At 38.1% G+C, this 26858-nt stretch overlaps 1 long non-coding RNA gene across 1 annotated transcript; it reads left to right on the forward strand.

Annotated features, from left to right (window-relative positions):
- Positions 1-5819: 5819 nt before the first annotated feature.
- Positions 5820-25153, forward strand: LOC125106127 (uncharacterized). Its single transcript, XR_007129239.1, has 3 exons — positions 5820-5899; positions 14266-14328; positions 25064-25153. It is a non-coding gene; the product is annotated as an uncharacterized LOC125106127 (long non-coding RNA).
- Positions 25154-26858: the final 1705 nt, after the last annotated feature.

Consider the following 26858-nt stretch of genomic DNA (forward strand, 5'->3'; position numbering starts at 1 on the left):
GCAGAAAATTCTAAGAAACCTTATTTCCATAATCACTATGTATAATAAAAGATGATTTGACAAGTAAAATATAGTTTAGTAGGTTTCTGTATATTTGAAGGAAAGCCTAATGGCTTAAATTTCTATTTTTGCAAAATAGATGAAATTAGCAGCATCAATTTAGTAAAAGGATTAATGCAAGAAACGCAAGTAAAAAATTGTATAATCGACACAGGAACCTTGTAGAAATATATGCATTTCACCTCACGTACACTCTTAGCAGCATGTAAAAATGTCAGCAATTAATGCTCCATTTCATCCAGGAAGGTACAACTCCTCATTTAGATCTTTGTCCTTTAAAACCAAAAAGGACATGAGATAATTGGAAACAGTCTTGGAACCCCGCTACTTATGAATTTTTCTGTGAGTGGGTGTTGGTCTATGGCCTTCTTTCTGTTCTTACATTGGAGAAGGGGGTATAGTTAATTTAATGCAAAGTACAAGTATGTATAGCATTAGACTATACCTTTCATTTCTCTGATGGCTTGAGCAAAGCATAAGTTTCCTTTAATTAAAGCATGCACAGGGAATGCTAATGAAAATTTTGCTAAGGTTACAACACCTTTTGAAAACAAACCTAATCACACACTGAAGAGAACACAAAGACAGAGAGAAGGAAGAAAAGAAGAAAAACATTTAAAACTAATCAAAAAGAGAAGCTAAAATAACTCTCATCAATCCCTTGACATTTGGTACCCTGAGAACTATAGTGTAGCATTTCAAGAGGGGAAGAAAATGAGATATTTCACTTGCTAATAAAAACAGAGGTAAGAATGACATTGCGGTATGGGGTATCTGGGTGGCTCAGTCAGTTAAGTGTCTGTCTTCAGTTTAGGACATGATCTCAGGGTCCTGGGATCCAGCCCCACATCCTGCTCAGCGGGGAGTCTGCTTCTCCCTCTTCCTCTGCTTGTGTGCTCTCTCTCTCTCTCAAATAAATAAAAATCTTTTTTAAAAAAAAGGACATTGCAGGAATCTGAAAAAGCAAACAAAATGTATCAGTGTGTAATCACTCTATGAGTAGGGAGGTAGATGCTCATTCTTTAATGTAAGTGGAGGCAAACACAAGATTGCAAATTCTTCTATCTTTTGTTTCCCACATTTTGCAAGCTTTTTTTGTTTTGTTTTGTTTTGTTTTTGCCTTCTGATTCTCAGTATTCCTTAGACGAAACATGATGCCATGGCTCTTTTTGTTAGTGTGCTGGAAATCTTTTGTAGAATGAGTGGCGCCCAAGGAAGACTTGTGGGACATTTGTGTTAAAACAGACTGTATTATCTAACTTTTATTTTGAAGGTAAAAAGCACCACCACCACCACCAACAGGAGACCAAGAGAGCACTCAGAGCACCCATCAATCAGCAGCGGGGGCAGAATTTCAGGTCCACTATTTCCTCCCGCACACATGATCCCACCATCCCTCATATTATAGCACAGAAATGACCCTGTATTGGGACACCTGGATAGCTCAGTCAGTTAAGAGTGTGCCTTTGGCTCAGGTCATGATCCCAGGGTTCTGGGATTAAGCCCTGCATAGGGCTCTCTTCTCAACTCGGAGCCTGCTTCTTCCTCTCCGTCTGCCTGCAGCTCCCTCTGCTTGAGCTCTCTCTGTTGAGTAAATAAATAAAATCTTGGAAGAAAGAAAGAAAGAGAGAGAGAGGAAGGAAGGAAGGAAGGAAGGAAGGAAAGTAAGTAGGTAGGTTTGTTTCTTGGATCAAGAACCTTGGATCAAGATCAAGATCCCTGGAATTGAGATCAGCCTTTGCTGCTCATCACATGTGTGATTTGGGCAAAAGTAGGTGGCTTTGGTGGGCCAGTTTCCTGACCATCAAAACAAGGGAATGGACTTGATGTCTGTAGGTCCCATCCACATCTACATTAATCTGACCCTGTGGTAATCCTCCAGCTGAAAACAGTCATCTATCCCCTCTTCTGTGTATCTCTCTTTCAATAAAGTAAATTTGGATTTATATAAAAAAAGAAACTTCTGGGTTTTACTATTCTTCATCAAGACTCCTTCTCCTTGGATGGCACTTGCCACATCCAGAAGATTTCATTTTCAAACTATGCACCTGAATCTGGTTAGACCTTGGGACACCATCTTTGGGAAGTCTTCCCTGGGAGGTTCACATGGAATGCTTAGTTCTGGGCTGAGGTGGAGACCCTGGACCCAATTTCATAGAAGCCTCAAGTTCATACTTGAAGTTCACTCAGACTTGAAGTGCCAGGGAAACCCCTGAATGTCATCATCACAACATAATCATCTACAGATGATTTAGGACTTCCCATCTGAGGTCACCTTCTTCTGAACTAAAATCTCCACAGCTGCCCACACTAGGGTCAACGAATAGGCTTTCAGAGAGGTACTTATTCTTAGTTGTCCTAAAGGGGCTCTCCAAAGGGGCTAAAATGCCCCATTGAAAGGAAAAGGAAGAGGCACATGGTTTCTTTACCATATAGCTCAAAAGAGTAATCACCATACAAGAAATATTATCAAATGGTTTCTATTAGGAGCTGAATTTTCTCCCCCACCAAGTGAGGTACCTCAGTATATGCCTGAATCCGGAGATAAGATCTTGAAAGAGGTAACTAATTTAAAGGAGGTCACCAGAGAAGACACTAATCCAATCAGACTAGTGTCCTTACAAGAAGAGGAAATTTGGCACAGTTACAGAGGAAAGGCCAGGTGAAGACACAGGGAGACGATGGCCACCAGCAAACCTAGGAAAGAGGTCTCAGAATAAAACCAACCCTCTCGACACCTTGATCTCAGACTTGAAGCCTGTAGGACTGTGAGAAAAATAATTTCTGTTGTCTAAGCCACCTAACCCATGGTACTTTGTTATGAGAAACTACCATAGGTTCCCCTTTTGTTTTACTAATAGTCCTCTTTGTTATAAAAGGAACACATTTTCAGTGGAGAGACCAGAAGCTCTGTGAGGGCAGACCTCCATCAGCTTTATTCATGACCTTATCCATGGTGCCTACCATGGATCTCTCAGAAGTATTTGTTGACTGATTACAGATTTAAAATTATAAACAAGGATTAATTTTAAAAATCACAAATTACAGACAATTCCACTGACCACTGAAAACCATTATTTTCACATAGTATTATTTCTTCTCAGCCATTAAATATTCTTGAAAAAGATGCTCTGCCTCTCTTGGAGACACCTACCTGACTGAAACACTAGTAGGCAGACAAAGTATAATTTTAACTACTTCCTTACTGTTAGGTATTTAAATTGTTTCCGTTTCTGTCATTATAAAAAAATACCATGAAAGATATCCTTGTAAAACATATTATTGTGTTCTCTTTCCCCCGAACAGATTTCTGGAAGTAGAGTGCTTAAGTCAGATGTATACTCATTATTAAGGTTTTAACATATGTCAAGTTTTTATTATTTAGGATTTTGCCAGTTCATACTCTCCCATCAATGCACTAGGTTTCTAGCTTCCAATAATAATTATTGTAATTCTAACATTAATTAAGCTTTTACTCTGTGTCCAATGATACAGTAAGCTCTTTCTAAGCCTTACTTTACTGAAATCTCTCAAAACCCTTGTGAGGTGGTTACTACTATTATCTAATATTACAGAACAGGCAATAGTCTTAGAGAAAATAAATTACATGCCCCAGTCCCCATTGCTAGGAAGAGGAAGAACTAAGGAGCAAAACCAGTCTGATTCTCAGAGTTCCCCAGCCCTTTGCCAATACAGGGAATTACAGTTTCTTTTATCTTTGCAAACTTGATAGACAAAAATAGATTGCTTTCATTTGAATTTGAGGCTTACTGGTGCATTGGAACATTTTTCTATGTTCATTGTTTTATTGTTTTTTCAGAGTGAATTGTCTGTCTCTGTTCTTCACTCTTTCTGCGGTGGATGTGCAACACCACAGCAACAAAAAAGGGAAGTTGTCAAGTGCTCAGGATACCCCTGCAGACTCCCAGAAACCTAATCTAGTTCAGATTTGGAACAGATACTTCTGATTAGTCATTGCAGTCAGATTTTCAAGACAGCATCATCTCATCAGTAAAAAGCATTTGGAGATAACCCATCCAGCCACTAATTTTATTTTATGTCTTTTAAAAAAATATTTTAATTTATTAACATATAATTTTAATTCATTATATTATTTTAATTTATTAATTTATTAATATATAATATTTAATTTATTAATATATAAAATTTATTTGAGAGAGAGTGAGTGAGAGAGCAGGAGAGCATGGGGGGTGGGAGGGCCAGGGGGAGAAGCAGACACCCCACTGAGCACAGGGTCTGATGCAGGGTTCGATCCTGAGAGTCCGTAGTCATGACCTGAGCCAAAGGCAACCTCTTAACCCACTGAGCCAGCCAGGTGCCCCAATTTTTTTTGCCTTTTTCCTTTGCTAACTTGGTGAGGTATTTCAATCGAGTGGTTTCCTAATTTTTTTCTTGTTAAATCCAATTTTATTACTTCTCACAAAATCCTGACACATTTCCCTCCAATTGTGGAAAGAAAGAAAAAAAAGGCGAGAGAAAAGGCACAGCCCCCACTTCCTCGGGCTCACCCTTAGCGTCCTGTGATGACCGCGGGAAAAGTGTGAGGAACCCCCAGCCGCAGGCACACACCACCCAGCAAGGACTCACCGCGTGCCTGGCGGCCGACAGGAGCAGAGAGGAGGATTGTTTCGATGCTGTGAACCAGCGTTGGCTGAGCAGAAACATTTACCTTGGGGATAGGGTCGATGTGTGAGATAGGTTCGATGTGTGGGATGGATAATTATATGTCGAAGAGCTTCATTTAGGGTAAGAGAAGCCGCTAAGTCACGGTGGTCACGCAGCGCCCCGCTAGGGCTCTGTGCTGTTGGGTCCAAGTGCTCCGTGGTGTGCAGCCGAGTCAAGGTGTAGCTCATTAAGTTGTAGATTGTGTCTGCAAACGGACCCCTCGATCACCCAGCTGCTTGAGTCCGGAGAGCAAGAGGTGCTTCCTTCGTCAACAGTTTCCGTTCCAAATCAGAATCAGGATATAGGCACGACCCTTTAGCTTCCCCCGCCCCCAAATGCTCTGTGCGTTTGTCTTTGCTAATTTAAAGAAGAGGACAAACCTTCTCTGGCCCAGACCCAATTGTTTGGCCCCCAGCAGACGCGTCCATCAAGACATGTTGCTCCTTCATAATTAAGAGCAGTCCCGGGATTGCAGACCCCCAGCCTTATTCGGCTTAGCAGCAGCGCCAGTCACAGTGTCGGCGGCAGGAAAACCAAGCCAAAGGCTGGGAAGCTGTTCAGGCAACAGCATTAGCGCAGACGGTGATGAACCCCCCCACCCCTGCCTGTGGCTCCTTCACCTGCTTATGAGAGGCCATTCACATTCACAGCAGCCAGGTGGCCCGGGAGGCATATGCACGGGAGTTCCTCTGTACCAACGTGGTGGCCGTCCCCCAGGGTGTCTGGAGGAATTGTGTCACGCTGGGAGCTTCCGCTGAGATCATTCTGTAACCACTATGGACTCATACAAACATCGAGTTGACGCCGCTTTCATCTAATCCCAAAGGAAATATTATTAATATGCACCTGCGAGTAAGAGAGTAGGCAGCGAGTCTCTTGGAAAGGCTTTATAGCCAATTGGGATGACCTTAAAGTAGTTCCGGGAAGCAGTTTTCACTCAGCATCGGGGCGGGCGGGAGCGAGCGGGCGGAAGAACATGGCTGACGGGACGCAGACCGGAAGAGGCGTGCAGCGGCTCCCTTTCCCTCGCGGAGGCTTTCCTGGAAGGCCCCGGAAGGAGCCGTCACCGGCACAGTCCAGAGAAGTGTCCCTGCGCTTCTGCTCCTCTCAGTGAGGGCTCAGGTGGCTCCCCACGCACCCAGAGAAGGCTCAGGTAAAGATCCCCTCAGCCCCGCTCCTGTGCTTACCTTGATGAATCTGGATAACTACTCCATTTTCCCTCAGGGGTAAAAGGAGACCTGCCCAGATGCCTGCTGAATGCATAGTGCATGAGGCGGGTTTTACTCGGGTCCGTGAACAAAGGTGGACAGGGACGCGATACTCTTTTTTTCCAGATGCCAGATATGGCATAGTTAGGATTCTAAAAAGAGATTAACCTAATAAATGGATCTCAAAGGCCAGCTCATTCAAATGCCTCTCCAAAATAAAGGTTACTATATCCTAGATTGATACCAATTTTATCCAACAATTTGTTGGAAACCATTATTTTTAAAATCACAACCTGTGTTGTCAGTTGTCTTTCATAAGCAAAAATTACTTCATATTTTAAAACAAAATAAAACAGGATTTTTTTTCACCTCAGAAGATAGAAGTATTGTAGGTTTGGATAAATTGTTCTACAATTGCTTGGAAATTATAAATATAGTTGAGTTTAACTGGGGTAATCTTTATCCAAAATTATATCAAGTATGAATACTGTGACTAAACCCTAATTTACCAGAAAAAGATTGTTACATGCTAAACAAATAAAGCCAACCAAAATCATTAGTAAAACTTGCTAATCAATCACCCAAATACTATTTGGCCATCCAGAAGCCCAAGAGTGTGCAGAGCAGGGGGGATGGGACATTAAATAAAAGGATACTTCTGAGAATCCCACAGATTGACAAAGGGATGACAATGTCCATGAATAATATTTGCAAAAGTGAAATTAGAGATAATGCTATCAGCTGCTAACGTGTCAGTTTCTAAAATATCATGAACAAGGCCAGCCATTTCCTGATGGTTAAGATGCTTCTAGCAAAGTTTATCTATTTATAGCTTCTGATTACCACTACACCATTCAAGTGGCTAAGACAGGGAAATATGACCTCAAATAGTTTTGCACTATTTCCTTTCCTCAGAGGAAATGGGTTTCAGTCTTCAAAATCAGCTCCTCAGCCAGTCTCTTCTATTGACCCTTCCACGATCAACTTGAGATGCCTTTCCTGCACCCAGGGGGAGATGCCTCAGGTGAAGAGACAGTGACTTAACACTTTCAGCATGCCCTCTTTGCGGTTGTTTATTTTAAAAGCAAAATGCTCTGGAAAGACCAACATTCAAAGGAGTAAACAATGAGAAGCCAAGGAATAGAGGAGGTGCAAGAGGAGCAGAAAATACTGGAATAAAGATAGGAGGAAACAGTAGGTGTGCATATGAAAATTACCATGGGTGAAGATAGAGTATCTAGGCAGTTGCCAGGCCCAGACGAGGTGAAGACATTTACTTTAAATAAAAGAATTCATCAGTAGGGAGATGATAGAAACAAAAAATTCAGAAGTTCATCAAGGAAACTTAGTTGTATCTTTTCTCTAGTGATAGGGAATATATATATAAATATGTATGTGTATGTATATATGTGTATATATATTTTTTTTTTTCTAAAGATTGTATTTATTTATTTGACAGATCACAAGTAGGGAGAGAGGCAGGCAGAGGGAGTGGGGGGAAGCAGGCTCCCTGCTGAGCAGAGCCCGATGTGGGCTCAGTCCCAGGAGACTGGGATCATGACCTGACCCGAAGGCAGATGCTTAATGACTGAGCCACCCAGGTGCCCCAACAGCAAATTTCTTATCAGACACTATGGATATCTGAAGGAAGTGACACATTTTTCAAGTGCTGAAAGAAAAGAATCAACAACCTCAAATCCTACACCCAGCAAAAATATCACGAAAGAATGAAGTGAAAATCAAGACATTCTCAGATTAAAGAAGAAAAAAAGAATTTGTCACCCACTGACCTACCCTAAAAAGATGGAAAGAAAACAAACAAAAAAGAAATGATAAAACAAACAAAAAAGAAATGATAAAAGAAGGAAACTTGGAACATCAGTAAGGAAGAAAGAACAAAGCAAGCAAAAATATAAATATAAGTTTTTTTATCTCCTTGAGCTTTCCAAGTTGTTTTATGATTTTAGCAAAAATCATAACTGTTTGATGTAGTTCTAAATGTATGTAGAAAAAATATTTAAAACTATTATAGTCTATCCTCATTGTTTACAGATTCTATATTTGCAAATTCATTGGCTCATTAAAATTTAATTAATTTTTATAGTATTTGCAGACAGGTGCTGACTAGCAGAAAATTTGAGTCCTTGACATACGTGTTCAAAGCTGAGATCAAACAAGGTGACGTTCTCTCCTCATTTCAACTCTTGTATTGTAAACAAATGCTTCCTCTGTCTACCTAGTGTGACTTTTTTAATACTTTTTATTTATGAATAAATGTTGTTTAAAATGGCCCCCAAGGGGCACCTGGGTGGCTCAGTGGATTAAGCCGCTGCCTTCGGCTCAGGTCATGATCTCAGGGTCCTGGGATCGAGTCCCGCATCGGGCTCTCTGCTCAGCAGGGTGCCTGCTTCCCTCTCTCTCTCTCTCTGCCTGCCTCTCTGTCTACTTGTGATCTCTCTCTGTCAAATAAATAAAATTAAAAAAAAATCTTTAAAAAATAAAAAAAAATAAAATGGCCCCCAAGAGTAATGCTGAAGTTTTGTCTTTTGTTCCAAAATGTAAGAAGGTTGTAATGTGCTTTATGGAGAAAATATATGCGTTAGATAAGCGTCATTCACGCATGAGTTATAGTGCTGTCAGACATGAGTTCAATGTTACTGAATCAACAATATATATTAAATAAGGTGTCTTTAAATGGAAACATACATTAGACAGTTATGTATTGATCAGTTGATGAAAATGTAACCTGAGGCTTGAAGGAATTTAACTCTGTGTTTCCCCCAGGAGAAGTGATTTAGTATTTGCAAATTCAGTACTCACAGAAACCTTATGAAATATAACTACTGTGATGATGAAAATCAACTGTATGTTATAAACAAGAGAAGGTGAAGGAATGTAAAGAGAGGTAAAATTTCTGTATTTCACTTGGACTAGTAAAATGATGGCATCCAATTATTAAATGTAATGCCTAGAGAATAACTAAAGAAACTACAGAAAAAGATATACTCAAAAACACTATACAGAAAAATCAAAATAAAATTTAAAAAATTTTTCAAGTAACCCACATGGAGAAAAATTGAGAAATGAAAAACAGAACAAATAGAAACAAAAAATAAAGAAGCAGTCTTAATCCCCAACACAGCAGGTTGGTTACATTAAATGTAAATGGTCTTTTAAAAACAATAAAAAGACAGTTTGGCAGAATGAATTAATAAATGACCCAACTATACGCTATCTATAAGAAACTCACTTCAAGGGGCACCTGGGTGGCTCAAGCGTCTGCCTTTGGCTCAAGTCATGATCCCAGGGTCCTGGGATCAAGCCCTGCATTGGACTTACTGTTCAGTGGGGAGTTTGCTTCTTCCTCCGCCTCCCCCACCCCATCCCCTGGCTTGTGCATGTGCTTGCTCTCTCTCTCTCTCATTCTCTCTCAAATAAAAAAGAAAAAACTTTTTAAAAATTAAAAAAAAGGAACTCACTTCAAATATTAAGAGTATAAGTAAGTTGAAAGTAAAAGAATGGAAAAGAGATGTCATATATACATTAATATCAGACTAGGTAGATTTAACAAAGAAAATTACCAAAGACAGAGGGGAATATTATATAATGATAAAAGGTCCCTTCCACCAAAGGACACAGTAATCCTAAATGTGCATGTACCAAACAACAAAGCTGCAAAATGTGAAGCAAAAACTGACAAAGCTGAAAGGAGAAAGACAAATTCAATTTATAGTCAAATGTCAATATCTCACTTTCAACAACTTAATAGAACAACTAAACAGAAAACCAGCAAGGCTATCAGAGAACTCAACACCATCAACCAACAGGATCTAACAGACATTTATAGAACTCCTCCACAGCAGCCAAATGTACATTCTTTTCAAGTCCCCAGGAAAGATACGCAAAAATAGACCAAATCCTGGGCCATAAAACAAACCTGAAAAAACTTAAAAGAACTGAAGTTTTACAGTATTTTCTCCAGCCACAATGAAGTCAAACTAGAAATCAATAGCAGAAAGATAATGAGAAAATCTCTAACACTTGGAAACTGAACAACACATTTCTGAGTAATCTCTGAGTCAAAGAGAAAGTTTGAAGGTAAATTAAAAAATACATTGCACTAAACAAAAATGCAATGTATCAAAATTAATAGGACATAACTAAAGCAATGTGAAAGGGAAATTTTATAGTACTAAATACAGACATCAGAAAAAATGTCTCAAAGTAATAATCTAAACTTCCAGCTCAAAAGCACAGACAAAGAAAAACAAAAATAAATCCAAAGCAAGCAGAAGAAAGGAATATAAAGATAGCAGAAATCAATGACTTCAAAACAAAACAAAACAAAAAGTAGAGAAAATAGTAACAAAAAGCTCATGGAAAACAACTGACAAACTCGTAGGAAGATTGAGAGACACAAAATACGTATGTAAGAATGGAACATGGACTATCACTACAGACCCTGCAGACAGTAAAAATGTAAAAGGGGACACTATCAACTCTGCACACACAAATCTGACAACATAGATAACACAAATTACTTCCTTGAAAAACACAAACGTGAGAACTCATTCAATAGGATATAGATAATTTTTTTTTAAAGATTTTATTTATTTATTTGACAGACAGAGATCACAAGTAGGCAGAGAGGCAGGCAGAAAGAGGGGAGAGAGGAGGAAGCAGGCTCCCTGCTGAGCAGAAAGCCCGATGCGGGGCTAGATCCCAGGACCCTGGGATCATGACCTGAGCTGAAGGCAGAGGCTTTAATCCACTGAGCCACCCAGGCATCCCGGATATAGATAATTTTTGAACAGCCCTCTAACATTTAAGGAAATTGAATTCACAAGTTTAAGTCTCCAGGCCTAGAAACTTCACTGAAGATTTCTACCAAACTTTTAAAGAATAATTAACATCAATTGTACACAATCTTCCAGATAATAGAAAAGGTGAGAACACTTCCCAATTTATGAAGCTAGTACTACCCTAATAGCATAACCAGACAAAGATAGTACAAATAAAACTACAGAATAATATATTACATTATATAGATATAAAATGATAGTAAATAATAATATATAAAAAGATTTAGCTACTATAACCAGGGAGTTTTATTCTAGAAATGTAGGGCTAGTTTGATATTTTTAAATCAATCTAGATATTTCATAATATTAACAGACTAGAGAAAAAAGTTACATGATTGCATCAATTGATGAAGAAAAGGTATTGACAAAATTTAACACATGTTCATGGTAAAAAGCCCTCAGAATATTGGAAATGGAGGAGAATTTCCTCTGTTTGATAAAGAACATCTAAAAATAATCCAGAGCTAGCCTTATACTTAGTGGTAAAAGACTGAAAGCTTTCCTAAGATTAAGAAAAAGAGGAGGATGTTTACTCTAACCAGTCTTATTCAACATAGTGCTAGAAGTTCTAGCCAGTGCATTCAGACAAGAAAATTGAAAAAAAAAAAAAAAGACATGCTGATACAGACCAGAAAGGAAGAAATAAAACTGTCTATATTTGCAGATGACATGATTTCTATATATAAATGTCAAAAGAATCTACGAAAAAGACTCCTAGCACTTATAAGTGAGTTCAGCAAGGTCACTTGGATATAAGGTAAGTACAGAAATTAATTATGAAAAAACCCGAAATTTATAGAAAAAGAAGTCAGACTTGCCCTTAGCAGAGGCAGAAGGTGGCAGGAGGGGAAATTGGAGGAAGGGGATCAAAAGGTACAAATTTCCAGTTATAAGATAAATAAGCATGAATTATGTAATGTGCAACATGATGATTATAGCTAACACTGTTGTGTGACATACAAGAAAGTTAAGATGGTAAATCGTGACTTCTCAGCACAAGAAGAAAATCTTTTCTTTTTCTCTTATTTCTTTTTTTAATTGCATCTATATGAGAAGACAGATGTTAACTGAACTTATTGTAGTAGTCATTTCATAGTATATATAAATCAAACCATCATGTTGTATGCCTTAAACTTAAATAGTGATGTATCTCAATCATTTCTCAATAAAGGTAGGAAAAAAATCAAGCATATTTGTACATATGAGCAATGAATACATAAATACCTAATATAAAAATGCAGTATCATTTATAACCTCTCAAAAAATTAAACACTAAGTGTAAATCTAATAAAACATGTAGGACTTGTAGGATAACTACCCAACACTGATGAAAGAAATCAGAGAAGATCCAAATAAATGGAGAGATATACAGTGTTCAGATATCTTTCATGGACTGAAAGACTCCACAGAATAAAGATGGCAATTCTCTCCAGATTGCTTTAATATAGTTTCTGTCAAAATCCCAGCAAGATTCTTTTGCAAACATCACACCAGATTATACCAAAGCTTATATATAAAGGCAAAGGAACTGGAATAGCTAAAATAATTTTGAAAAAGAGGGATAGAGTAAGAGGAAACAGTCTACCTGATTTCAGGACATACTGTACAGGTATTGTAATGAAGACTAGATGATACTGGTGAAGGAAACATAAATATGGGTCAATGTAACAGACTAGTGAACCTAGAAATAGACTCACACAAATATTCCCAACTAACTTTTGCCAAAGGTGCAAGAGCAGTTCAATGGAGAAAAGATAGCCTTTTTAACAAATGGTGTTGGAGCAATTGGACATACACAGGCAAAAAAACAAAATTCAATCTGTCTCACACTTTATATAATAACTAACTAAAAATGTATCAACAAACTTAAAATGTAAAACTATAAAATTTTTAGAAAAAATAGGAAACATTCTTCAGGACTGATGTAAAAATTTCTTAGGCTTGACACCAGAAACACAATCCATAAGGTAAAAATTGATAAATGGGGCTTCATAAAATTTAAAAACTTTTGCTCAGTAAAAGGCTCTACTAAGAGGATTAAAAGACAAGCTACAGACTTGGGGGAAAATATTTGCAAGTGATATATTTGACAAGGGACTAATATCTTGATTATGTAAAGAATTTTCAAAACTCAACAGTAAAAAAAAAATTAAAAATCCAATTAGAACATAAGCAAAAGACATAAACATTTCGCCAAAAAAGATATAGAAATGGCAAATAAGCATATAAAAAGATGTTCAACATCATTAATCATTACAGAAATGCTAATTAAAGCCATAATGAGTTACCCCTATATAGCACATCACAATGGCTAAACTAAAAAATAATAACACCAAATGCTGCCACAAAAGCTAAGAAATTTGATCGCTCACACATCATTAGTGGGAATGTAAAATGGTACAGCCAGTTTGGAAAATGGTTTGGGAGTTTCTTTAGAAAAATAATAATAACAACCATGCAACCACCATAGAAGCCAGGAATCAACATTCCTGGGTCTCTATCCCAGAGAAATGAAGACTTAGGTTCCCTCCAAAACCTATACCCAAATGTTTATAGTTGATTTATTTGTAATAGCCCCAAACTAGAAATGGATGGATGATTAAACAAATTGCAGTGCAGCCATACCATAGCACTCTAAAGGAATGAACTACTGATATACACAGCAACCTGGATGAACCTCTGAGAATTATGTTGAGTGAAAAACACCAATTCCAAAAGGTTATAGACCATATGATTCCATTTATATAACCACCTTGAAATTGACAAAAGTATAGAACTGGAGAGCAGATTAGTTGTTGCCAGGGATTCAGAAGGGGGTGTGTGGGGTGGGATTTGGATGTAGCTATAAAGAGCAATAGGAAGGATCTTGATGGTGGTGATGGAAATGTTCTCTGTCTTGAGTGCATCAATGTCAATCCCCTGTTGTGATACTGTATTGTAGTTTTGCAAAAATATTACCATGGGTGAAACTGCAGGAAGGGTACATGGATCTCTGTGTCTTATATCTTACAAAGTGCATGAGAATATACAATTACTTCAAGATAAACAATTATAAAAAATATCTGAATATATTGTTCTCCCCTAGCGAAAAAAGAGAAAGAACCAACACAATTCGTTTAAATAAAATAAATATTTAAATGAATTTTCTGTAATAGAAAACCATTCCAATATTTTAGGACAAATTTTAGAAATTATTCAGGGCAACAAAATTTTAATGTATCTGAGAGCTTTCAGTAGTCCCTGTAGTATACACCATGTGCAACATTCTATTTCCAGTCTTGGCATATAGTTGGTGTGCTCAATATTTGTTTGCTTCTATTAGTGAATTAATTGACTTTTGTACTATAATTTGCACCTAAAAACAAAGTACTTCACAAGCCTGGTGATTCCTGATTGTTTGTCATTTGTGTGATATTAGAATCAAATGATGGATTTCTTCCTGCCCACAGAATGGACTTCAGGATTCCAATGAGAAGAAAGAAGCAGAGACAGCCATCAAGTTGACATGCAAGGTGAGGCAGCTCAGATATATTGGGGGTGATGAGCAGGAAGATCAAAAGAAAGGGGCAGAGAGACCCAAATCTAGGCAAAAAATAGAAAAGACTTCACAAAAGGGTAGCTTACTTGGAGCAACAAATGAACATAGAATTACAAAATTCAGCCCTAGGTTAAAACAAGAAAAAAAAGACTTTCTTCCATGCCTCTTCATTTCACTTTGAATATCCCCCTTTACTTCCACTGACTTACTTATTCATTCAACAGGCATTTATGAGTGCCTGCTAGACATAAGGAAGGCACTCTGAGGGAAAGTCAGAGATAGGAAAGGGAAGTTCCCTTCCCTTGAAGATTTTATAGGCTACTGGGAGCGACAGAAATATGAAAACAGTAATGTCAGAAAAAGGCATAATTGACCCAAATACGAACTGAAACAAACAGTGTTCTGGCAGCTTGGGGTAATAAATAACCCCTCACCAGAAGTTGCTCAGCCCCTGTACATTAGCCACTTCTTCCCAAGGGTTCTGGGTCTCCCGCTCTGACTTGTTCTTCCCCAAAACAATTTACCCTGGGACTGTATGTTCTGCCGGGATTAGTCAGATAAATTAATGCCAATAAAGGTATGAATGCCTGATTCTTGCTTCATCTAGGATTCTTCCAGAGGACTTAATTCATGGAAATAAGTAGATGAAAGCTTTGATCACCTCATAGTTACATCACAGGAGGGAGGAGAAAGAGCAGGGTGTTTGAGAATTGAAGGGTTTCTTGCCATCCCTGAAATTGCATCATAGAAGGGGCTGCCTCCAGTGCAGTCAATCAGATGATGAGAATGACCTCACCTCCAAGAGGAAAGCTCTGGGTAAAGGCCAACTCACTAGAACAGACTTTGAATTTAATGCTGTTATTGCACAAATATTATTAAATCAACTCTAGCTAAAAACCAGAACATTTTCATTTGTCATTAGCTTGAGCTGATTCTATAATATGGCTCATTAATCTTTTTCACTGAGCCAATCTTAGGTTGCAAAATAATTCCATCTCCTGGATGTCAGTCCAATCTTCAGGCTATAGCTCGATTCCCAAAGACTTCCTTAATTGTAATGAACTCTTCCCTTGCTGACATCACCTACTACATAAGCAGCAGTATCAGTGCAAAATAATTCCTTGGACATAGGGCATGTCTGAAAATAGCATAAAGGCCAAGGGCATTTGCTGAACATGTAATGCATGCCAGCCATGTTCACATCTATCATTTCCTTTAGTTCATTTAACTGCCTGCTGAGATGGGCATTAGATCTCCACTGTAGAGCTACAAAAAGCAGGATTTAGGGAGGTTAAATGACTTGCCCAAGGTCACACATCTAGTAAGTGGTGAAGCCAGGGTTTAAACTCAGGTCTGTCTGAGTTCAGAGTTTCTGTACTTTCTTTACATTACATTCCACATGCATTTTGGAGCAGGGAAGACTCAACTATTCATCATTTTCACTGCAGATGGAATAGGAATCGATGACTTAGGTTTCAAAAGTTGGAAAACTCTTCCTAAATAATAATGCTTGTGAGACACAGGGGTATGTAACCACAGGAATCTTTGAGGTAAGCATTAGATTGGAATGGACAACCAACTTGAGGTCCTGTCTGAAAGCAGAGGTTGACTTAGAACAGCATGCTTCTCAAGTCCACGTGTGATACTCACCTTTCTATCTCTTCCTACTACTGTTCGACTCTTTAAAATCATCAAGGTGGTACTCTCTGAGATTACATCTTGTGTTCTCAGTGGCTCAGATAAATCCAAACCAGAGAAGTCATAATGAGTGTCATCCACAGCAGGTCCTACAGGCTTGGGCAGCTGAGGGCACCAAACCTTTTGAAGGCTGAGGGCACATCCTTTTGAAGTAAAGAGAAAGACAAATACAGGGAAAGTGGTTACCAAAAGGCTCGCTACTGGGTGAGAGGAAGAGTGACCATCCAGGTATCCTCTCCAACAACTTCCTGACATTCCTAATCAAAAGAAAAAAAAAAAAAGAGAGAAGAGGAGGGGATGAGCCAAGAAATAAGCTGGGCTTTTTTGGTCTATAGCTACAATTTTCTCTGTGTTCCAATCATTCTTGCCTTTACACTTACTCTGTTAGTTTGAGCATCAAATTATCAATATGATTTATATAGTATTTTGTTACACATTTAGTCATATGCTATAATAATTCCTTAGTTTTAAACAATGTATCACTTTCACCACTAAGAGAAAACAATAAGGTTTAGTAGCAAAAGCCATATGCCCAAAACCACAATTTGTCTCTTTCCTTGCAAGTATGAGCAGATGGACACAAGCCTACCAGGATGATTCAAACTTAATGCATGATTCTGAATCATTTCCTTTGATGAGAAGAAGGAGTTCCAGCTTGAACTTAAACTGTAGTCATCCCAGGATTCAACCTTCTGGTCATATCTGTAAGGCCTTAATGGTGGGACATCAGAGGTCTATGCATGGGATCAAGACTGAAGGTGCTGATACACAAGCTTGGTTCAAAGTCAAGGCCCCACACACAGTTGGACAACTGGAGAGGAAAGAGATGTTGGGCACAGTATAGTCACTTAGCACATCCAGCTACCCATAGGAGCTAAGTCAAATTAAACAGTTAATTGTGCTTTTTTTCTTCTTTATTAAAAAAGAACTTTGCAATGACAGGATAGAAGCTCTGCTCTTTTCAAATCCGATTGTTTCAAACATTCTTGGTCCAAACACCATATTCTCCTTCAAAAGACCTCATGGATCATCTGCCTTCCTATTGCCATTCTTTAAAAGTCACCAACATAAATGGTGCAACATTTGGTGTGTGCATCTTCATCTTCATTTCTCATCGACATTTTCAGGCAGAATGCATCGAAGCAGATCTCATTATCTTTTCATCAAACTCTCCTCCTCCCTCTGCAGCTCCTACCACAGTAAGTGACCTTCCTTACATCAATAACCAATTAAAAAGCTAATTCCAGGTAGAATATCTACACTCTCTCTAATGAATAAAAAATATAACTATAAATTCCATAAGAATATAGGAAAACCCAGTATTATAGAGATGAAATTTCTTCAAAAACTGGTCTACTATGTACAGTGACATTCCAATCACAATTTAAGTAGGATTTTGATGAAATGCAACGAGCTGATTCCAAAATTTTATTTTTTATTTTTTTTTAGAGATTTTATTTATTATTTGACAGACAGAGATCACAAGCAGGCAGAGAGGCAGGCAGAGAGAGGAAGGGAAGCAGGTTCCCTGCTGAGCAGAGAGCCCGATGCGGGGCTCGATCCCAGGACCCTGGAATCATGACCTGAGCCGAAAGCAGAGGCTTTAACCCACTGAGCCACCCAGGCGCCCAGATTCCAAAATTTTAAAGCAAGGGAAAATTTTGGGAAAAGGAAAATGAAGGAAGACTTGCCCTACTAGATAGCAAAACTATACTGTGAAGCTACAGCTCTTAAAGCCATGTGGTAAAGGCAAAAGAATAAACCAATAGAGTTCAGACACAGGTCCACACATATGGGTGGGGAGACCCTTTGAATTAGTTGGGAAAGGATAGACCGAATCTTAAATAATATTCTTAACAACTGGCTATACTTTTTTAAAAGATCAAAAATACATATATGATTATTTACCCAATTTATACAAATCGATAATTCCAGATAGACTTAGGATCTAATTCTAAAATCATAAAGTTACAACATGGATAGAACTTGAGAATGTTATGTTAAATGAAAGAAGCCAGTCACAAAAGATCACATAGAACATGACTCCATTTATACACATCCAGAATAGATAACACTACAGGACCAAAAAAAAAAAAAAATTAATGGTTGTCTCAGGTGGGACAAAGGAGTGTGGAGGGGAAATGGAGAGTGACTACAAATGGATTATGGGGTTTCTTTTTGGGTTGATGAAAATGTCCTAAAACTAGTTGTGGTAATGGATACTCAATTCTGTGAGTATGCTGAAAACTACTGAATGGTACACTTTATTTTTTTTTTAAGTTTTTATTTAAGTAATCTCTGTGCCCAACATAGGACTCAAACTTACGACCCTGGGATTGGGCATCACATGCTTGTCCAACTGAGCGAGCCAGGCACCCCTGAATGGTGTGCTTTAAATAGGAGAATTTATGATATGTGATTTATACCTAAGCTAGTAAAAATATATAGTTAAAATTCAAGGAAAATATAGGAAAATGTGCTTATTGTACTAGACAGTGCATTCATACACACACACACACACACACACAAACACACATATACATTACACAAGAAAAGACCATATAAACAATGTTAAAAATCAAAGAATAAACTAGAAAAAATATTTGCAACATATATAAAAGAACAGGAATTGGTGTATGGGCACATTCATCTTCACCGTATACAAAAATACTTATAAAATAAGCTACAGTCAATAAGGAACCCAATAGAAAAGTAATAATGGCTATGGATGAAACATTGAAGTTTGAAAATCATTTGATTTCATTATTAATTATAATATGATTTAAAATAGCATTTTTTTCACCCATCAAATTGGCAAAAATTATTTTAGACTGATACCGTTCTATCAGCAAAGGTGTGGGCAGATGACTATTTTCATATATTATGGTAGGAGTAGGGATTTGTAAAACTCATTGGAGGGTTATTTTTGTAGCATTTTATTAAATCTATATTTGTGCCTACTATTTGGCCCTATAACTCCACTCTCATCTGTTTTAGAGACATAGTCATACCTGTGCATAACAAGCATGTATAAAGATTTTAACTGGCATCTTACTTGCAATAAGATCCTGTTATCTTGCTTTTTGGAACTTACTGTGTAAAGAAAAATGCACATGTATTTAAAAACAACAACAACAAAAAAATGCACTCATAAGGATTTCCATTCCAGAACTTTTAATTAGAAAAATGGACACAAATTGACTCTACATATAAGGAAACAGTTATATAAACTATATTAAATACAGTAAATAAAATGTACTATACCCATTTAAAAAGATGATAGAGATCTTTATTTTTGATTTGGAAAATCTTACAATGTAGAGTTAAGTGAATAAATAATGGAGTAAATAGTGGAATAGCATATGTAGTTTAATCCACTTATTTTTTTTTTAAGATTTTATTTATTTATTTGACAGACAGAGATCACAAGTAGGCAGAGAGACTGGCAGAGAGAGAGAGGGGGAAGTAGGCTCCCCGCCAAGCGGAGAGCTCAATGTGGGCCTGGATCCCAGGACCCTGGGATCATGACCTGAGCCGAAGGCAGAGGCTTTAACCCGCTGAGCCACCCAGGCGCCCCAGTTTGATCCATTTACGTAAAAAGAATTGTTTTCATGTCTTCATGAATTTACATACATAGACAGGTATTTGAATGGTTGTTTAATGAAATGTTGATATGTTAACTGAAATTATAAAAACCATTTCTTTGAACTTTCATTTAAAACTTAATATACATTGAAACTTTGTTAACTAATGTGAAATCATTATTCCATTTGATATTCATTACCCTGTAAATTGAAAACTATTATTATCTTCATTTTTTAGGTTAAAAATGAGGGTAAAAAATTTTATACAAGACCCCCCCCCCAACTAGTAAATGATGGGACTGAAATGTGTCCCTCTGACTCCGGAACTCTTGCTTTTACCACTAGCTACTGTACTTTTCTGTTCCACACATTTTCTTCCTGGTATTTAACAAGTACTTTATAGATTGGTGGTTACTGTGTTATTTCTCAGCTTAACAGATAGCAAACATTAAGAATGTGTTCCGGGGTCCACTTAAAAATTCAAATTGCAACTTAACATAATCCTTACAACTATTTTGCCCAACCACCCCAGACCTGTTGGATAAATGCATATCAAGTTGGCTGGAGTTTCCATGGCTAGCATGGATCCTATAAATGTAATATAGCTGGATTTTAATAAAATATCTCATTTAGAAGCTTAACTAATTAGACATTTAATATGAATGGTTTCTCACAAGTTCAAAACGAATTGAAATCCTTTCCTCCACCCTCTTCCAAAAAGAATGGTGGTAAATATCTGAAGTTAGGAACAAATGTATGGAGAGATAGAATAATAGAAAATACAAATACACAGAGAGATGGAATAATAAAGTGAATGCAGCTGGAAGGACTAAGAGGTTCATTTGGACTAAAGCATTAAGTGGACAGATGTTATCTTGAAAAGAGAAGTTGAACTTCATATGCATGCATTCATAACAGAGTATAGGTATTTCTTTCCCTTGTGCCCATTTGATTCCAGGGTAGAAAAAAGCTGTTCATAGAAGAGACATCTTATTGCTATACTGGTGACTTTGGGGGCCATGGAGTATCTGTGCCCTTGGGTATCTGTCCTCCCCTCAGGGTCAGTGAGCAACCATTCTGAGTCACAGTGGGTGGTTATCCCGGGAAGCCTGTAACTTGCATCCTGTTTGAAAGATGAACTCAGGCCAAGGTATAAAAAGCCCACAAGAAAATATAGACTATTAGGAAAAACAATTATTTGGTATTATTTTGTAATAAACACACATTTAAATACAGCAAGTATTTTTTTAAAGATTTTATTTATTTTTTTTGACAGAAAGAGACACAGCAAGAGAGGGAAAGCAAACAGAGAGTGGGAGAGGGAGAAGCAGGTTCCCCGCAGAGCAGGGAGCCAGATGTAGGGCTTGATCCCAGGACTCTGGGATCATAACCTGAGCCGAAGGCAGGCACTTACTGACTGAGGCACCCAGGCACCCCTAAAGTAAGAATATTTTAAAACAAATATAATAAGACAAAAAAAGTTTAAACAGAAGAGAGCTAATATTAACTGAGCAGCGACTATGTACCAGATACTTTATGACCATAGTTTCCCTGAATATTCTCATCAACACTGTGAAGTGTCATTAACCTCATCTTACAGACAAGGAAAATGCAGTCCAGTTAAGTGACTCACACAAAGTGAAAAAGGCAGGAGACTAAGCTAGAACTCCAACCCAGGCCAGTCTGGCTCTATAATCCATTCTTTGTTCATGCTCTGACCTCATCTCCCCAGATCAGGCCTGATTTCCCCAATGAACAGACATGTTTAATGTGTATCAGTGTAGTTGTAGTGTTACCAGTGTAAAACCATTCATTGGAGCCCATCTAATAGAACCTGTAGTTGAAAAGAAGGAAGAGAATGAACACAGCACTTTGTTTCCATTTGTCCCTTACAACAATATGAAAAATCAAACTCAGTGATTTCTCATAACCTGGCTTTCTTTTCTGCAATAAAATTTTTATAAGGAACAAAACCAACCTCATAAGGAAACACCTTGAAGTGAGTAATTATTGAAAGAACATGTGCCCTAAAGGCTGTATATTAGAGTGCTGGGTGGTACCTGCATTCTTCTGCATTGTAAGCATGCTTTAAGGTGCTCAAAACCCTCCTTGAAAAGCCCCAAGTGCTGAGAATGTTCTAAGGCAAGGACCCAAAAAAAAAAAAAAAAAAAAAAAGCCTCCTGCCTAATAATTTGTTTTAATACTCATGACCACCCTGAAAATTAGTGTCATTATCTGCTTTTTAAAGATGGGGAAAGGGAGGTTAGGAGAGACAGGGCAGCCCAAGGTCTAATATCAGAATTCTTCTTAATAGCTGGAGAGACAAGGTCCCTATCTCAATTTGGGTACACCCTATGACATCTGTAATGCATATGCTGATGAACCGCCACTAGTAGGGTGGTTGGAGAATAATCCTTGATTGGATTTGCTTTGGGGATAGGAGTGTATGTCTGTTGGCTTGGAGGGAAGGCAGAGGGCAGAAAGAGTGGATGTGGATGGTGTGAGTCGAGTCTGTCATTTTCCAAATGGTTGCTGCCAAGAGAGAAAAACAGATGATGAAAATCATGTGTTTCAAGTAAGGAGACCGGGAAATACTTCTTTTATTTTAAAGACATCATTGTTTGTCTTACTTGCAATGGAAAAATCTCTTTTTTCAAAAGGAATATAATACCAAGAAGCTCTATGCAATAAACCACATTGTATAGTTACGTAGCTCACAAGATCAGTAAAAGAAAAAAGAAACAAGATTCACAATGTCTTAGTTAACAACAAAAGTTATTTGAAGGCACAGCAGTATAAGAAGATACTGCTGTGCATAATGCTATGTAGAGCCAGAAATTTCAGGGGAAAAAATTTCATTAAGATTAGCAACCCAGTGGTGCCTGGGTGGCTCAGTAAATTAAGCATCTGCCTTCATCTTAGGTCATGACCCCAGGGTCCCATCCCAGGATCCAGCCCCACATGAGGATCCCCATTCAGTGGGGAGTCTGCTTGTCCCTCTCCCTCTGTGCTCTCTCTCTCTCAAATAAATAAATACAATCTTTAAAAATAATAATAAATAACAAGAAAAAGCTATTTTTAAAAAAGACTAGCAAAACAATAAAAGAGAAAAGGAGAAAGACTTCAAAATATTAACACTGAGAGCTCCCCTAAAAATGACCCAGCTGAAGATGACCCCATGGTGACGGTCAAAGTTCACAAGCCCAGAGCACATTTGCTGAGATTCCAATCAGAGTTTTAGTTCCCTCCTATCCTTGATCATGAGCAGGCAAACAAGGGCAGACATAAGAGGAAACCCTCAAAAGTGGAAGATAAAGATCAGAGCAAACAGAAAAGACCGACTTGGAGAAAGCAGAAACAATCCAAGAAGAGGAATGCTTTAGCGACAAAACTGCAACTAGTATCCTCAGAAGCAAAGAAAAGATACTGCATTCCTGAAGTGAGAACAGAATCCTATAAAAGGAGCCTTCGGAGAACAAAAAGCATTCTTGAAAATTAAGAACATGGTAATAGAAATTAAAAAAAAAAAAACAAAAAACTTAATGAATGAGAAAACACAGAAACTGGGGAAGGAGATAAAGAGAAGGACAACTAAGGACATAAGATAATTAGGAAACAATTCCAGGAACTCCAATACCAGAATTACCTGATTACCAGAAAGAACGGAAAAAACAGAAGAGAGGAAGTTAGAAGCAAAATTCCCTAGAACTACAGACATCAGTTTCCAGACTGAGAGGCCCACTAAGCACGCAGCATGGAGGCAAAAATAGAGTCACCCTGAGGCACATCAGTTCAGAACACTGTGGACCGAGGAATGGTACCTCTGCATGGGCTTGGTACTTCCCAGCACCAACACTGGAATCCAGAGCCTTCGAAATTCTGAAGGAAAATAAGTTCTCACTTAGAATTCAGTACCCAGCTATAAATTATACATGAGGAGAAATTTGAACAGTTTTAGATATGTAAGCTCTCAAAAAAAACAAAAACAAAAACAAAAAAACAAAAAAACACGTGCTTCTCAGTCACACTATCCCAGGAAGCAATTGAAGATGCCCTCACCGGAGGGAGGGAGGAAGTGCTTGGAGGAAGAATACATAAGCTACTAGGAAGAGTCACTTCAAAACAGGAGAGAGAAAAAGGACAATTTTCAAGATGGTGGTAGAGAGATTTCTAATGATAACTGGGCACAAAGATAAGGAATGAATGAAATAGTGTGATTGGAGCAATTGGCATGGCAAAGACTGCTATCCTGATTCCCTCTGCTACTATAACACCTACTAGATGAAACTGTTAGAGAATGTTCTTCAGTAAAAAATTGGAGAGGGAAAAAAATAGAGCAAGGAGTTCAGAAAGCCCACTCAGGCCTGGAATAGGAGCAAAGGTAATACAGAGATGACCACAGTCCAGCCAGATGGGAGGCACAAAGGGGCAGTGTCTCAAAAACCACGTACGGGAACTGATAGTTACTGTGTGTGTTGTGATTGACCTTTGTTTGTGGAATGTCTCAGTGAGAGGCCATTAGAAAAAATTTTAATAATTAAAAATAGACACAAAGAAAACTCATGAGGCAAAGGAAAGACAAGCATTATTAACTTTTTGAAAAATATAAAGGAAGGAAAAATAACCATGGCTTGTGACAATGCTCAGTTATAAAGAATATGAGAATAATCCTAATACTAATTTTACCAAAATTGTAATAGAATTATATGGAGAAGTTGAGAAAGGAGAAGCAAAATGACAGCAGCATAAAGAGCAACCTCTGTCTTCCATGATAGGAATTCAATAGAGAATGTCTAAAGTTGACAATTAAACAGATAGTAATATATGCATCATTTTTAGAACTTGGGAAAGTTGTAAAGGCCAGGAGGAGCTTTAAAAGAGTTGAGAGCTGCTGCCCTTGAGGCGGGGAACTAGGGAAATGAGAAGGGGCAAGTCAGGAAAGTAAATTTTGTAATAGTTTTTTTATTACTGTTCAACTTTTAAAACTATATGCTTGTGAATGATTGGTTTTAAATTCAAAAATTAAAAATTAAAAAAAAACACACAAGATAAACAGGTGGTCTCTCAGGTGATTGATTTTGAATATTAAAAAGAGGCGTGATATTATTTGATTGTGTCTCCTGGCTGGGGAGAGGTGTAAAACAGATTATATCTGGAACAGCCCACCAGTTTTCCCCTTCTTACTTTCACTTGACTTCAGTAGTTGCTTTTATCCTTTTTCATTATTTGAGCAGTCAGAGATCAAATCTTCTCCAGGATCCCGAATTTCATCTACAGGCATAACAGAATCTGCTACAGTACATTGACGTAATTTCTCTGAAACACGATGGTACCGGTGCCGATCAGCCTTTCCTGGGGAATAAGAGGTTACTCCTCGCTGTATACATAACCCAAGTTTTCAAATGACTTTCTCGTGTTTATATGTAGCCCTGTCACCGTCCTGAAACATAGGAAGGACAGAAGCTCAGAGAGTTTGAGTGACTTCCCTAAGGAGGCTCAGCGGGTAACAGCCATGTGGTGAGTAGAAGCATCAGCTCCTGACTTTCTCCACCGACCATGCCATGCGGCAGTCTTGTTTTCAAATTTCATAAACTCTCCATTTGTTTAATACTTCCAGTTGCTGGCAGCCGAACAACCAGATGGTGGGAAAAAAAAAGAGGGTGTATGTGAATTTCTTCTTGAAAGCCCAGTAGCTCCTCCCAGAGCCAGCCTTAGAACAAACTGCCCTCTGCCCAGAAGATTCACCCTGGATCCTGGCTTGTAAACCACACAAATCTGGGGTCTGGGAATGTCCCTGTGAAAGAGAGAAATCCTTAGACAGGGTTGGTTGGTAGCCCCTTAAACATAAGCCTGAGATACTGTAAGATATTTACGGAGGAAGCAAGAGGCACCCATTTATCCTAAATCCAGATTGTTCCCAGGGTTTTAACCTTGGCCGTCTGAGCCAGAATTATTATAAAAGATTCCTTAAGCAGAAACGCCACAAGGTGCCAACCCTCATTTTGTCTACCAGTGAATATATGGAGGGATTGGAAAAAAAAACAACAAGCGATACACAGAAATCCCCACTGAACCCAGGTCACTAAGAAATATTTAGGATAAACTGGCATTAGAATCCTAACAGTTATTTGTGCATCAATTTAAAACCAGTTGGACGTTTCATCTTGTTTGTCAGGGACAAGATTTTTCTCTCTATTTTTAGCAAAAATTGCAAGCCGGGCACGTGCAGCCTTTGCTAAACAGAATCCGAAATGGGGTTTCTTGTGGCTTCTCAACGTGGGGGAGCAGGACGAGGCTCAGAGAAGGGCAGAACCACACACAGGCTGTGATTATCACTTGGAGATACGATAACCAGACAACCGGGCCAACTCCACTCTGGCGTCCGAGCTGGTTATTAGCACTCTACTTTTTTTACATTATTAATGAGTGTTACGCATACATTGAAATTTATGGCCTATTAGAATCCATTTGTGCGAGTGCCGTGTATAATGAGCAGCAAACTCTGTGCAGATTTAAATATAGAGTAAAGGATAATTGTCAGAGATCTCAATCAGGGTTTTCTGCTATTCTTCACATATTTTAAAGGCATAACACACAGAGGTTACATAACTGCCTTTACGGAAAACCCTGCATTGTTGTTCTGGAGGCCTGTTTGCAGCTGAGTGTTTACTAAATCAAGCAGTAAAAACTAGATTTACACTGGTTGTTCGAAGCTGAATGCCAGCTGCAGCTGCCATTAGAGCAATTCAATTTCTTTTTTATAAAGCACAAGTAAGGCTCAATTTACTAAAGTTTTATTTCCTTTTTATGCATCCCATATGCTAGGGGAAAAAATTAAGTTTATGAGATTAAAAATGAGTTTTATGCTAAATGTTTACAAAATTTCAGCTGGTTGCATTTGTAAGCCCTCAAACCCACTAAGTTCAGCTTCTGTCTGTTTTTTTTTTTTTTCGTTTCCATTCTAACAAAAGAAGTTCTTTGTGTTTGCAAAAAGGAATGGCCCAGAGCCCCTCCTTTGTCCCCATCTAGCTCTCGTTCCCTCTTTCATATCATACAATTTTGTAAGAGTTGAGGTAGACAGATAAGTTCCTTCAGGATGTCAAAATCTTCAGAAGGAGTGCTCTCGAATGGACTCAATTGCTTTTTTAAATGGTTCTTTTTTTTTTCTCCTCCACTCCCTATGTCTTGATTTAGCTAGTCTGGTGATGTTTTTCATTTCTGT

This window comes from Lutra lutra, chromosome 8, assembly GCF_902655055.1.
Source record: "Lutra lutra chromosome 8, mLutLut1.2, whole genome shotgun sequence".
Classification (NCBI taxonomy): domain Eukaryota; kingdom Metazoa; phylum Chordata; class Mammalia; order Carnivora; family Mustelidae; genus Lutra; species Lutra lutra.